Here is a 14,640-nt window from a genome sequence, read left to right on the forward strand (position 1 = left end):
TCTTTTTTTTTAAAATTTAGAGAGAGAGCACGAGAGGGAAGAGGGTCAGAGGGAGAAGCAGACTCCCCGCCGAGGAGGGAGCCCGATGCGGGACTCGATCCCGGGACTCCAGGATCATGACCCGAGCCGAAGGCAGTCGCCCAACCGACTGAGCCACCCAGGCGCCCTAAATAAAATCTTAAAAAAAAAAAAAAAACGAATTCTCCCGTGAACTGGCTATAACATCTTACTGGTTCCCTCATTAACTAATGAGGTAGACGAAGTTGAAGGCAGGTGTTCATTTTACATTTGCATAAGTCATGATTTAACTTTTTAAAAAATTATCCTTTACCAGTTTCAAATATCTGGCTTGTGCTTAAGCTGAAAGAACAGAGAGAAGGAGGAGAAAGAAGAGGGCAAGGAAGTAGGCAGGGTGGAAGGAGGAGTGGGAAAGGAGAGCAAGGAAGGAAAAGACAAGCCAAGAGGAGCATGATGGAGGGCCGAGCCGGGCCGGAGAAGGAGGGGAGGGAAGAGCAACGTAACAAGGAGGAAGTGAGAGAAAAGAATCTTCCTGTCCTGCAAACACACAAACGCTCTCCGTCTGCTAGAAGGAAATGTCTTTATTTTGAGTCAGCTGTGACAGGCCCTCTCAGGCTCTCTCAGTCTGAGAGGGAAATTATTTTCTGCCTGTTGTTTCCCAGGTCACCAGTTATATTAAGCCAAGGTCCCTTGGTGGCTGCCGTCTATAATTTTTCCACTCCTTACCCTTTTGAGTCAGGCCGCAAAATAAGGACATTTTGAAACTTGGACTCTTGGCGATCAGAAGGTGGAGATGTGGTCAGGGATACTCTCAGGTCTCATGGAGCTAGGCAGGGTGCTTATTGAGGGTCCTGCTTAGATCAGCAACAGGAAGGCAAGCAAAGCCCCCAGATTGCTCCCACGGGGGTTCAGACTCTAGCCTGGCCCACTGAGGAGACCTCACAGTTCCCAGGCCTTCCCCAGCTGCTCCCACAGTGCCTTGTCGGGGGCTAGAAGTGGCCGTTTTACCCTGAAATGCCTCCACTGGCCTGGCATGGCTCAGAAATTTAGAGAGTCAATTGTCATCATTCTAACAAGCCCCTTCATAATACGTCCTTCATCTATCTTTCCACCCTTACGTCCTGCCACACTGACCACACACCCTGCATGCCAGCCAGGCCAGCCTCCTCGCCACTCCCTGAACAAGTCAGATATTTTCGTGCCCCTGTGTCTTTGCTCTTGCTGTTCTCTCTGCTTGGAATGCCTTTTCCCTTTCTCCTCTACCTGGTGATGTCATACTCATGTTTTCCTCTCATTTCCAGGCAGAGTGAATTATTTCTTCCCTTGAGTTTTCATGTGTACTTTATATACATCTGTATTTAGACACAACACTCACCACTCTGGTTTGTAATTATTTGCCTGTCTGCCAGTCTGTTCTTCAAGGGCAAGAACCCAGGCTCATTCATGGGCTGCCCTGGTACTTGGCTCAGTACCAGGCTAGCACATTCATTCAGTCATTTCACAAATTTATTGAGTACTGACTATGTGCCAGGCTGTTTTCTAGGTTCTGGATAGTGAACATAACTGATAGAGTTCTCAGTTCTCACAGAACTTAACATTCTTGCTGGGGAGGCAGACAATATACAAGTAAACAAATACTGCAGGTAGTAATAGGTGCTAGAAGAAAATCAAGGGGGCTAAGGGCACAGAGAGGAGAGAGGGTGTTATTTTAGCTGAGGTGGTTGGGGAAAGGCCCTCTTGATAAGGTGGCATTCAAATAAACACCTGAAAGAAGTGAGGGAGTGGGCCATGTGGGTATCTGGGAAACGGCATTCCAGGCAGAGGGAAAAGCAAGTGCGAAAGTCCTCAGACGGGACTGTGTCTATGTTCAAGGGCAGCAGCAAGGGCTAGAGTACGCCAGAGTAGTGAGTGATGGGAAGAGCTATAGGAGAGCGGCTCCAAGAAATAAGAAGCAGGGGGCCAGAGAACTTAGAGCCTTCAGGCCAACGTAGAAACTTCAGCTTTTATTCCAGGTGAGCTGGGGAGCCACTGCAGCCTTGCCCCAACCTGCATACATACAGGGCACACTCTTCTGCTTGAATCTGCTCTCCAGCTACACTACATCTACTCAAGTCCTCTTTGAGGAGAGAAGAGACAATTTAACTTATATTTTAGAGCATTCATGATCTTACATGACCTCCTGGCTACTCTTTGGAGAACAGACTATCCAGCATGGGTGCTCAAGAAAGTTATTGGTAATGTGGGACCAGATGCAAGTGGCCTTAGAGGACAATGGGAGCATGTCCTTGAGTGGACAGGAAATGCAAGCTAGCATCTACTCCCTTTAATCTATCTTCTCCTCCTACTTCTTCCTTAGAGAAGTATTCCCACTGATGCGGATGTTCTGCCCCTGGGCACTGAAGGAACCTGGAGAAACCAGGCAAAATTCACGGGAAGCAGAGACCCTGGCCCATTGAACTGAGAGATACGAATCTTGCTTCTAACGATTCACCCAAAAGTCAAGGCTGACTTCTTTAAGGAGGGAGGCCCACCCAGGGATTAATAAAAGGCAAGGCACGGTGAGAGAGACTAGGCTTTCACAACTCCAGCATGCCAGCAGTGTCTCTTCGCCCGGAGTCACCTTCAGGACGTCCCGGCAAGCGAGCACTAATAAAAGCTTGTCTGAGAGAAGGTATGAGACTTTGACCACCCACTCCATCCGGGCCCTTTCCCAAGTACATGTGGACTATCTTCACTGCTAAGATACCCAATAAAAATTGAAGAAGTCCCCTCTCTAGCCCTCCACGCTCTCTCTCCAAAGAGTGGAATCTCTAATGTTGGAATTTCAGGCGCCAGGGAAGGCCCTAGGGAGGGGATTTCCGGGAGCGCCTCTATTCTTATCACAAAAAAAGGCTTCTATTTCCACCTCCTTTCTCCCAGGGAGGAACGTGGAGACCTCGGACGCGTAGAGGTGGGCCCATGCTGGCGGCGGGGTTCAAGGGCCTGCCCGCCCCTGGGTCGGGTCGCGGCGCGCAGGGGCGGGGGCGCCGCGTGCAGTGGAGGCCGGCGCTCGGCAGAGGGCGCAGAGGGCCCGCTCGGTCGGCCCCGAGTCCCGGCTCCCGGGCCGGGGTGCACCCTCCCCCGCCCCGCCGCCTCCGCACCCCGCAGCGGAATCGCTGGCCCAGCCTCCGCGCGAGTGTGGGCACCGTCAGGAAGCGCCTTCCTAGGCCACCCTGCAGCCATCGTCCGCCCCCTTCCCCGGAGGCAGCTCATTTTCCGCTCAACCTAATCCCCGGTCTCCAGGCCGTCAGGGATGCGCCACACCCTCCACGGGCCAACCCTCTCCTCCGCCGTTCTTTCCCTTCCAGGTGTGGCCGGTGGGGAGGGGTGGTGGTCGGGAGAACGCGAGCCTGGGCCCCAGACCCTGAGGGTTAGCGACTTTGTGGGAAGAAGCTGCAGGTGAGAGCTCAGAACTGATTTCACCGCAGGCGCTGGCCCTCGGCCTGCTGGCGCTTGGGTGAGGGCTTAGAGCCCAAGGCCCCAGGAAAGGAGGGAAGGCATCTGCAATGTTCCCTTCTGCAGGGCTTGGCAGGTGGTAGGGGACATCGTTATTGAATGAATGAATGAATGAATGAATGAATGAATGAATGAATGAATGAATGAATTGGAATGGAATGGAATGAAAGAAATGGAAAGTGGTCTGAGACCTGGGTCTGGCCAGCCCTATGCTGGCACAATACTTCCCAGTAGGGTTTGCCACACTCACCTTGCTCCTTCCCCAAGACCATTCTTCCCACCTCACAGCTTTCCTTTCACTTCCTGTCAACTGCTCAAAAGCTTTCACCAGCTGCCGGATCCATATCCCTTCCTCTAGCATTAAAAGCTCTGTACAGCTTTGCCCCAACCTACGTACATACATGGCACACTCTTCTGCTTGAATCAGCTCTCCAGCTACACTAAATCTACCCAAATCTTATGAATATAACTTGAACTGGCCTTCCTCTGGGGAGCTGCCCACCTCCTTTTTCCTTATCAGCAACACCTGCTCCCTGGGCTCCAAATCATTCTCTTCCTTCAAGGTCCAGCTTCAGATACCATTCCCTTCCTTCAGGAAGCACTCCCTGATTTTTTCAGTCAGAGTTAGTTTTCTCAGCTCTGACCTCCTATAGCATATACTCCTTGACACTTTTTCGGTACCAGTTACCTACGGCTGTTTTGTCAGGCAGTACTTACCTACTTATCCTTTCTCTTCCACTACACTGTAAACATTTGGAAGGCAGGGTACATGTCTTATTTATCTTCGTATCTCCTGCTTCAGTTTATCACACATTTATTGAGCATCTACTACATACCAGGGGTAGAGTCTCGCATATATGGCCCCAAAGAGTCTAGGACACAGTCCCTCATGATGATGCCGGGGAGAAAAGAAGACACTTGGGGCCTGAGGGAAAGTAGAGGGTGTGGCTCTGAAATGGAGTACTCACCAGCACTTACTAGGAAAGTCCCAAATGACTTTCTTTGGGAGCACTCAGCATCCTGGATTCGAAAGTAGTCTCATTCTCTAAGGGAATATCTGCCCATTTATGGAACCACTTACTCACCCATTCCCTTGTTCATTCATTCATTCATTCATTTGATAAATATTTGTTGAGTCCTTACTTTATCCTGGTGAGTCATAGGATTGGTCATACTTCAAACCCAAAAGGGTTGGCTGGGGTGTGTGTGTGTGTGTGTATGTGTTGTGGTAGGGAGTACTAGGAGCCTGGGAAGCTTTTGGTGTGAGTTGCTTCTTGTCAGTTCCTGTTCAGAAGCATAAGTCCCCACTGGAAATGGTCTTGGGAAATCCCAGGTTTTCATGGAGGGAAGGAAGGCCCCTCATCAACCCTCCCTGCTCAGACTTTGCCTTATAGTTCACTTCGGAACCGCCAGAGAATGTTTACTTCAAAGTCCTTTCCTTCTGTGATCATTCAAGATTTTCCAAACAGCCCTCTGAGGTTAGGTCCATTTGCCAGATGAAAAAGCTGAGGCTATGAAATTTAAAGTTTTCCCAAAGTCACTGGGCTGTGGCAGGGCTGCTACTATAGCAGGTCATTCACATCCTGGTCTCCTCAGCTTCACTGTAGGGGGCTTTGTCTTAGACACCTTTGGGACCCTATGTGCTGGACTTCACACCTGGCATGTGTAGATGCTTAACATGCTCCATCTGTAGGTACACCCAAGACTTTTGAGGAGCCAGTCAGAGGACAGCAATCTCTGGCTCTTGGTAATGAAAGAGGCAGGTCTCTGGAACAGGACATTTTAAATTTTGGATCAAAGTGGTGGCCCCCATCATATCTGGCCACTAGCAGCTCTCCATTTCTCACTCAGAAATTCAGTGGTAACTTGTTACTGAATCCTAACCCCAAATGACTTCCAAACTCTAACCTTAATGCCTCAATTCTAACTGCTCTTTTATTTATTTATTTATTTTTTAAGATTTTATTTATTTATTTGAGAGAGAGAGAGAGAATGAGAGATAGAAAGCACAAGAGGGAAGAGGGTCAGAGGGAGAAGCTGACGCCCTGCTGAGCAGGGAGCCCGATGTGGGACTCGATCCCGGGACTCCAGGATCATGACCTGAGCCGAAGGCAGTCGCTTAACGAACTGAGCCACCCAGGCGCCCCTAACTGCTCTTTTAAATCATTCATTCCCTAATTCTAACCAGTATACATCACTCCACCCCCTAAGGGCAACTCAACCCCTCCAAGATCCTGGTGGCCTGATGCTATCTTTAATATCCTTCATATAGTCTGCAGTGTGGCGAAGCCTGCTGCCCTAGTATCTGGAATCAAGAAGGTCCAAAATGAGGGTGTAAGCAGCTGAGGAGGGGGAGCTGGTAACACCCTGAATTTGTCTTCATTATGAAAGTGGCCCCTTTTTCTCCCCAGGCACCCAGGCCTTCATGTTTTCCCCAGGCCCTTCTGGAAGAGGAGACAAGAAATAAGAGTGTTAACCCTTTTAGAAAGGCCTTTAGAGAGGCCTACAACAGGCTAGGCTTACCAGAAGAGATGGAAGCGTTAATGGGATTCCAGCCATTCAGGCATTCATTCATTCAACAAGCATCATACAACAACTGAATGTGCCCGAGCACCCTGGCGAGCTGTGATACAGATATAGTTCCTGCCCTCCTGCAGATTGCTATCTAGAGGCAACTGATTTTTTTTTAGCACAGGCGCTGAGTTAGGTACCTGTGTCACACATTTTTCCGTGTCGTATTTTGTTTAATTGCTACAACCCTATGGAAAAGATGAAGGAACGGAGGCTCTGCGGTAGTAAAGCGCGAAGCCAGAGGCTTAAATGCTAAATCCCTTTTCCTGCATTGCCTCTGGGTGGGACAGGGGAGGGAAGTTTTCCAGTAACTCTGACATCTGTTCCTGAGTCAAGTCGCCTCCCGCACCACCTAGTCCCAGGCAGCAAGTGTGGAGCCAGGGGATTGGACCGGAGTCTCTCCGAGGCCCCGCCCACCTATCTGCTAGGCTGAGCCTTCCAGATCGCGGGCTCTGGGGGCGGGGCCAGAGGCCGTTAGAAGGGTAGCCGGCTGTCGGCGGTGGGTCAGAGGTCAGGCTTCAGTTCCCTGTGTTGGTTGCTGTCTTTTCCTTGGTGTCTGGCTCTACCCGTTTCCCTGTTGACCACCAGGATTCCAAGCCACTGGAGAATCATGGCCTACTCTCGCTTCCCATTAAAGTCACGGTCAGACTAGCTTTGTCTCCAAAGCAAGAAGCCCTGCCTTACAGGAAGCACCTCTACTTCCAGTTTATGATCACTATAAAATAACGCTATTTAGTTAATCGGTATTTCGGGCAACTCCTCTGCCTGGCCTTGTGGAGAGTGACCCCTGCCCTTAAGGTGTTCACAACGTGCTTACAAAAAAATATGAACTAATAAATAGAGTATTATAATAATAGATCACATTCATAGAACACTAACTGCATGCCAGGTGCTGTAGCTTTTAATAAAGAGTAGCTCATTTAATGCACAGCACACATCAGAGCAACTTTTCCCCTGCAACATATAACAGGTGGGAAGAGCTGGGGGAATGACATCAGAAGAACCTACAATTTAAATGTAAGTTTAAATGCTAGCTATCAATGCTTGGAAGTTACCTAAACAGTCTGAGCCTCAGTTTTCATATCTGAGAACTGGTAGTGTTTTATACCCTTATGGTAAAGAGCTATCTTGTGAGGGCTAAGTAGAATCATGCTTATGAAGCACGTAGCATGGTGTCTGGGACAGAGTAAGTGCTTATGGGTGTAGTCGTTCATTTTACAAATATTTACTGAGTGCCAGGCACTGGCGATACAACAGTGAGCAAAACACAAAGCCCACTTATGTGCTATGGCTTATTGATTCTTGGTTTCTTCTTTTCAGCCTGCAGAACTGTCCCCACACAGTTTCATGTTGATTAGCTCATTTTAAGTAGATATATTTATTTACTTCATCTTTTCATCATCTTGGTCAAGTAAGGATAAAAGAGGATTAACTGCATGTGATGGATGGAGAAACAGAGGCCTAGAGAGATTAGATGATTTACACAATACACCTGTAACAAAAGCTTAACCACAGATTGGTCTCCTGTTTCCAGGCCTGGTCTCCTTCAAGAATCCTCTCTTTTAACATATATACTAGGCAACCCTGCATCTTTGTGGGGTAGGGGGGGCGCTCTCTGTGAGCCTTCCAAAGAAAGTTCCTGCAGAGAGCGCACTGCTGGAGGTTCTAGCCCCTCCCTCCCTAAGGCTCTGTCTACACCGGTGGAGTAGAGTGCTGAGCATTAGGGCACAGCCCTCCAGCAGCACAGACAGATTGGTCCATTGTGATGGAGAAGAAAAGAGGGAGAAGGAGGTAAGTGGTGATGGGGCACCGGCTACCCCCTAGCCCACCTAGCACCTAGCACCTAGCCCATGGTTCTTTGCTGCTGAGACTCCTTCCATCCCTTCTTCCAAACTCACTGAGTTGACGCAGCAGGATTCCTGTGCAGAGCGGGAAAAGCAACTGACTGGGTGTACAGAGCCAGTAGGTAAGAAAACTTGCGTTTAGTAAAGCTGACTCTCAAATTTATTAATATGTAGCAGAATTTATCCTGAGCAAAAGCCAAACGAGTGGGCAAAGATGACATACAAGCTTTTTCAGTCATGGAAGAACTACTTAGGATTGCAAAGCATTGGCCATAAGTTCAACAACGGGGGGCTCACTGAGTGAAACTGTGGCTTTCTCTACTCTGGAATGTTAGGTAGCCATTAACAGTTTTACGCAGAGTAATATTTCCTGACCTGGGGAAATAGCCATGATATATTGCAAAAGGTAAAAAGCAAGCCAGGGGGATATCAGGGGGATATCCTCCAGGAAGAATATCAGGGGAATATCAGGGGAAGCCTCCAGGAAGAGGAGGCCAGGTTGAGCTCTCTTGGTCCCCAAAGAAAATCCAGCCTGATTTGTTTGTTTGTGGAGCCATGTCTCAACCACCTAATAAGAGGCTCATCTTCTACGGAGTGTTTCAGAAGCTGGCTTCAGATTCTCCTTCCTGCCCCCTCTGTTTTTATGTTGTAACTATAATCCTTGATGTTTCATAAAGTCCAGTAGGAGAAAGATCTCATGAAATCATGTTATTTCCTCTCAGTCTCAGCCAGGGCCTTTGCACAAGCTGATCAGCTGAAGGAGCCAATCATCAAGCACATATTCCGCCCCCCTTCGAAGACACACACTCCCCCCAGCTCTCAGCTCAGTTGTCACTTCATCTGGGCCACCTTCCTTGTCTTGACTTCCCTGACAGGTCAGTTTCCTCTCTGATACATCCTCACAGCACCATGTACTTCCTTTTCCTTTGTTTACATTTATTTCTGTAATTATCTGGGGAGTGTCTTTTTCCATCTCTGCTGTCTCCCTCCAGGACAACAAGGATGGTGGCTGCGGATGCTCTCCGCCTTCTTTCCCACTCAGCGCGATTCTTGCCACAGAGACTCTCAATAGGTGTTGGATGCACAGACAGATGAACAACAAAGAGATGGAGGGACGGATGAGGCTGTAGGATCTAACCAGCCGGAAGAAAGGGGAGTGATTCCAGCCAATGCCTCCAGGGTGGGATAGGCTAGTTCTGTACTTAGAGGAGTAGGTGGCAGCCTGTAGTGCAATTTCAGGGTCACGAGGAAGGCCCTCCCCGACCTGCACTCCAGTGCTTGATATCCCTTTTACAAAAGGAGAAAAAGCCTTTTGTTCCCTACAGTGTACAGAGCTCAGGCATGCATCCCACATTCCTGGAGAGGAGAGAGGTGCTCAGCGGCTTACTTATATTCATGCTGAGGAGTAAATGACTAATAGAGTCTTTCCTAAGAGCAAATGGTGATGGGAGGTGGTGTGTGGAGGAGGAGGGGAGAGGAAATTAGGGAGCTAGGCTAGGACCCAAAATGGGGAAAGGTCACAGAAAAAGGAGTCTTAGGGCCTGATGCCAACCTTGACCCACGGTGTCATTCTGCCTTTGCTGCACACAGCCTGGTCCTACTGGGTATTGACAGCCTTTTTGGTAAGTCCGGTTCTGCAAATATTTGACGTCTGGAAAACTTTCAACAAAGATGGCGTTCGGAAGCCTGGCTCGGAGGCCCCAGGATGACAACCTAATTACGTTCCTTTTAATAGCTCTTTCCCAAGTGCTCAGTCAGGGACATCTGCTCTGCCGCGGTTGCACCTTCAGGGAGGAATATTTTTAACACCGTGATGCCACAAAAGGAAACTTCTGAAGGCTGGATGAAAATGGCCTCTGTGTTCGTGGTGCCTCAGGGCCCAGGTAGGTAGGGCCTAATGCTCTTCCCCTACTCCACACGCCCCCCCCACCTCCCCGCCGCCCCTGCAAAACAGGGCCAGGCTCCCTTTCACAAGTAGAGGAGGTGTTGGCTTACTAGGAAGTGATTGTTGTTATGTGTGTGTTTTAAATATCCCCTTTTCAGTATTCACAGAGGTACATTTGATGTGCCAGGCCGCCTCACCCAGCTTCCAAATAAGTGGGGTGTCAAAAATAACAACCAAGAACACAGCAGATCCTCTGACGCCAGCCCCCCCTGCATGGTGCTGGGCCCTGTCACTGCTTCTACCAGTTAACTGTTCTTACTCCACACCCCAGCTGAGGACCCCCCCTAACACAGACGCTGGGTATGTCAGAGGAAGGAAAGGGGGAGAAAAATAAGAAGGAGCAGGATTTCTGCGGTTTGTTTACTAGGAGACTAGTTTGCTAGGAAGGCCAAAGGCTCACAGGCTGGAGATGATATGCCTTGGGGGTCCCTGGGATCAAGGAGAAAAGTACAAGGAGCCCAAGGGATGATCTACTCTGAATTCTCTCCTCCTTTTCTACAGACAAACTACCTGAGGCTCAGAAACATAAACAGACTTGCTCAAGGAGTTAGCTTTGATGGTTGCGTTGGCTCCCCTGTTTTTAGCTGAGAGTTCATTTTGGTGAGAGCCACATTGGTAGACTCTTGATTGAAGTGTGGCCTCTTTATCTAGGAAGCCAGTTTTCTTTGACAGAGGGACATGGTGGATCAAGGAGGAGAAAGGGGTCGTCCTTCTGCCAGCCAGATCACCTGATCTGCCTGGGGCCAGACACTCATATGCCCATCAGGAAGGAGCTCCTGGGCACCCTGAGGGGGTGCGCTGTGCTCTGTTTGCACTAATATTTTCATCCCACAAATTGTTTATTTTAATGGTGACTGTTTTTCATTAGAGGTTCAAATGAATCATAAAGGTGTTTATGGAGGCTTTGTGTTTATACTTGCTTCAAGTCCCTTCCATGCTTCTGGGGAAGACAAAAGAAGAAGCATCTCCAGATAAACGGCAAGGAAGGGCAAGTGGAGCTGATGGTAAAAGGTGCTGCTTTACTACCTCAGCCAGAGATCTTCATCCCCCAGCTGAGCCCCGGGACATCCGGCCCAGGGCAGTTCTTTCACTGCACACTGAAGTTCCGTGGCCTCTTCCCTTCAGTTCTCACTTGACCATCACTTCTCTGGTTCCCTCACCACTCAACTTCAGCTGGTGTTGCTAACCAGCTGCCCATTCTTTGGGTCTTCCTTTATTCAAATTCTGGAGAGGGAATCTGATGGACTCAACTTGCCTTGGGCTCCAGATGCTCTCCCTTTGGGGTGCCAATGTCTAGATGCACTGGTCTTGGGTCAGGTGGAGCTTTGGGGCCAATCCTTGTGCGCTTGGCATAAGCATGAGCCTTGCTGCTTGCTGAGGGAGCTCTGGGGTCTGCTGGGCAGCCCACCGCTTGGCCTGAGCTGTATTCACCACTGCTGGAAAGACTGAGGGATCTCTGTGGTGTGGCAAAGGCAAGGCAAGACCTTGGAGATGGGGCCCAGCAGTGGCTCTTAAAACTAGAGAAACAATGAAGTGCTCAACAGTCACCATGATGGGAAAAAATCCAAGGGGTGCATGGAGAGGGCTGGGGAAGAGCAGGTGCAAGGTATGCAGTAAGGTTGGTGTGTATGGTAAACTTGGCTTATTCACAACCTTGATTAAGGCCTTGACACAAATAATCAAATACTGTTGCTGCTGCTGCTGCTAGGTAGCACTTACTCCATGCCAGACACTGTTCTGAGTGCCTTCCATCCATTAATTCATCTAATCCTTCTGCTTATCAGAGATTAAGTACCATTCCCGTTTTATTAAGAAACTAAGATTCAGAGAAATGATGTGAAATCCAAGGTTATACAGCTAATAAGTAAGAGCTGGGATTCCAACCCGAGAAGCATGTGTTTTTAATGACTTTGCTATGCAGCCTCCTGATAGGAGTAGGTGGCCACCTCCTCCATGCTGTTGGTCCTAACTCCCCCAGAATGTCTCCCTTAGTTCTATCATGCTTGCCATCTCCCTTTGGGTTCAGAAATTCCTGCTTTCGGTCACTAATACAGTGGAAAATACAGTAACCTCAGGAGAGCCCTTTGCCCTCTCCCATTAGACCTCTGTTCCCAAGCAGATGCACAACGAGCAAGCGTGGTGGTTTCACTCAGAGGAGTTAGTGAGTTATCAAAGCCTGTTGGTTAAAGGAAGTGGCAAAGTGGTGAAAAGATCAGGGTTAACCCTGCAGTTAGGTAGAGAAAGAAGCCCATACATGACGTACTGTCCTTTAAGAAGCCTCAGGGAAGAAACCCTCCACCCCCATACCTATCATTCCATCATTATAGGCCTACAGCTGCGCTGACCCACACAACTTGCCATGACGATGAAAATGTCCTGTACTTGTGCTGTCCAATTCGGTAGTCCCTAGCCACGTGTGGCTATTGAGCATTTGAAATTTGGCTAGTGTAACTGAAGAACTAAATTTTTAATTTTAAGTAATTTAGATCTGAATGTAAATGCCACATGTGGTTAGTGGCTATCATAATGGACAGGGTAGTTCTTGAGGCCTCCTTGAGAATATATCTATATCTATATCTATATACATATCTATCTATCTCCTGCTGGGAGGCTCAGACCTTAAGTATTTCTCTGCCAAAAACCTCGTTCAGGGAGTACAAGCTAGGGTTAAGGGTGTCAGGCAGATGCATCTCATTTGGCCAGCAGGAGGCTTTGGAGTCTTTAATTCAAATGTCTTCAGCCAGACAGGCATCTCCAGCCTCCATGCCCCCTAGTTTTACTCCAGGGCCCAAGTCACACACGTTGCCACTTCTGAAGGAGTTTAGTTGTGACCCCAGCCTTGATAAAAGCCTTTGATGATTCCCAACTTGATTTAATTTGCTCCTTACAGCAGCCCTGGGATAGAGGTAGAATTGAGATTGTTATGTCCATTTTATGGGTAAGAGAATGAAGGTTCCCAGGAGCCCCCAGAAAGGGCTATTCTCCAAAGCCAGCTCCACCTTTCCTGTCTCATTCGAATGGACACTGGAAGCCCAGGCTTACATCTGGGGTTGACGTGGCCCTTGCTGAGGAACCTTGCCCCTCCCTGGCCGCTGGCGCTCGCAGTCCTCAGAATGCTTCTTCCCCAGCACTCCATTCTTGTTTTCATTCGAACATCATCTTGATTCATTTTTAATGCAGCCCAGCTGCTGTCCTAAGCCTTACTTAATACGCCTCTTCCCCTCGCCCGTGTGCCTGCCCGCCTGCCTGGACTTCCAGCCTTCTGTAGTTCTTCCAGAGTCGAGCATACTTGGGATCCATCAGCAGATTCATCTGGGTGAGCTGGGAGGGAAAGAATTCAACCCTCCAACTACCACCAGCCCAAGCCCATGCCCCAGGCCCTTTCTCCACGTGGAACCTGATCCTAGCCCCATCCCAGTTTTCCGTCTGCATCACACTGCTTATCTATGGGATTCTGGAATTTAACACCTGCTTGACCCATGCCCTGTTCCTGAATGACCGCCTCTGCTCCTCTCAGCCACCTATCAGGGCCCCCACTCAAGTTTCCTGCCTGCCTGAGCGACCCACACTGAACTCTATCTGCCCCTCCTGCTTTCCCACCGCTTACTTTCCCTTTCTGGTGACTTCATGTTTACACTACTGCATGACAGTGGCTGAGGAAAGAGACCTGCCTGCAATCAGGAGGTGCAGGTTGTATGGCCTTGGGCAAGTATTTTGACCTCTTGGGACCTCAATTTCTAAAACCGGGATTTTTCAGGGGTTGGACCAGATTAAAACAGATTTTTTGAAAACTGTTTTTCCTAGGAGGACTCCTCAGAGACTGCTTTGCTAGATGGGAGCAGGGGAGGGAGGGAGTTAAGTGGATAGGAACTTCAGGATTTCTTCTATCCTCTTCAACCAGAGAACCCACTTTGATATAAGTAATGGACCAGGGTTCTAAAATGCTGCACAGAGAAAAATTGAAAATTCCAGATCATCCATAATTAGATGATCCCAAAAGCCTCTTACAGCTCTTCCAAGGTGGAGGCAAAGTCTTTTCTCCCCGGTGAGTTATAGGCCACCTGGGGGCAGTTCGCGTGTAGACCACACAACAGGCATCCAATCAATGCCTGTGGAATGAAGGAAGGAACAGTGGACTCTCTCTTGGTCTCTTCTGTGGTGTTCCATGTGTATCTCAACAGCCAGACTGAAAGGCCTTATTCTTACACTTCTTGAGCATTCTCCAGAGAGCTCCTAGAACAAGGCCTGCAGTTTGGCCTCAAACCCTTTTCCTAATTGAAAGCTCAGGAAAGGGGCCCGGGGGGGGGGGGGTGGACCAAAACCCTGGGTGTGAGCCCCACCTCCTTTACTGCCTCCATGGTCTCTGACAGGGGACTCCAGTCCCTCTGAGCCTCAAGTTTCTCAGCAAGGTAATCCTGCTTATGATTCGTTTCTTATTTTGAAGTCAGACCTTAGATTTAGACCCCTCCCTCTTGCCCTGAGGTTGTGCTCTCTCCAGTGTGGGAGGATAGAGGGATATATTAATTGCTTCTTCAGAGTCCACTCACCCAAGGTGGAAACCACAACCGAAAGGTTCAGAGTTGAGTTGTGAGAAGCAATAGCTTGCTCATAAAACCCACACAGTAACATGAGTCTTACAGAAACTACCACGGAGTGACAGAGGCCAGAGAGCTGTGTCAGGAGGGAGGGGAAGAGAAAGAGGCGGCTTACAGAGGGAAACCATGGACCCTCTGGGCCGCGACCAGCCCTCAGCACATGGAACAAAGC

This window comes from Callorhinus ursinus, unplaced genomic scaffold (genome assembly GCF_003265705.2).
Source record: "Callorhinus ursinus isolate GAN/ISIS: 27379988/994484 unplaced genomic scaffold, GSC_fseal_2.0 scaffold10, whole genome shotgun sequence".
NCBI classification, from domain to species: Eukaryota; Metazoa; Chordata; class Mammalia; order Carnivora; family Otariidae; genus Callorhinus; species Callorhinus ursinus.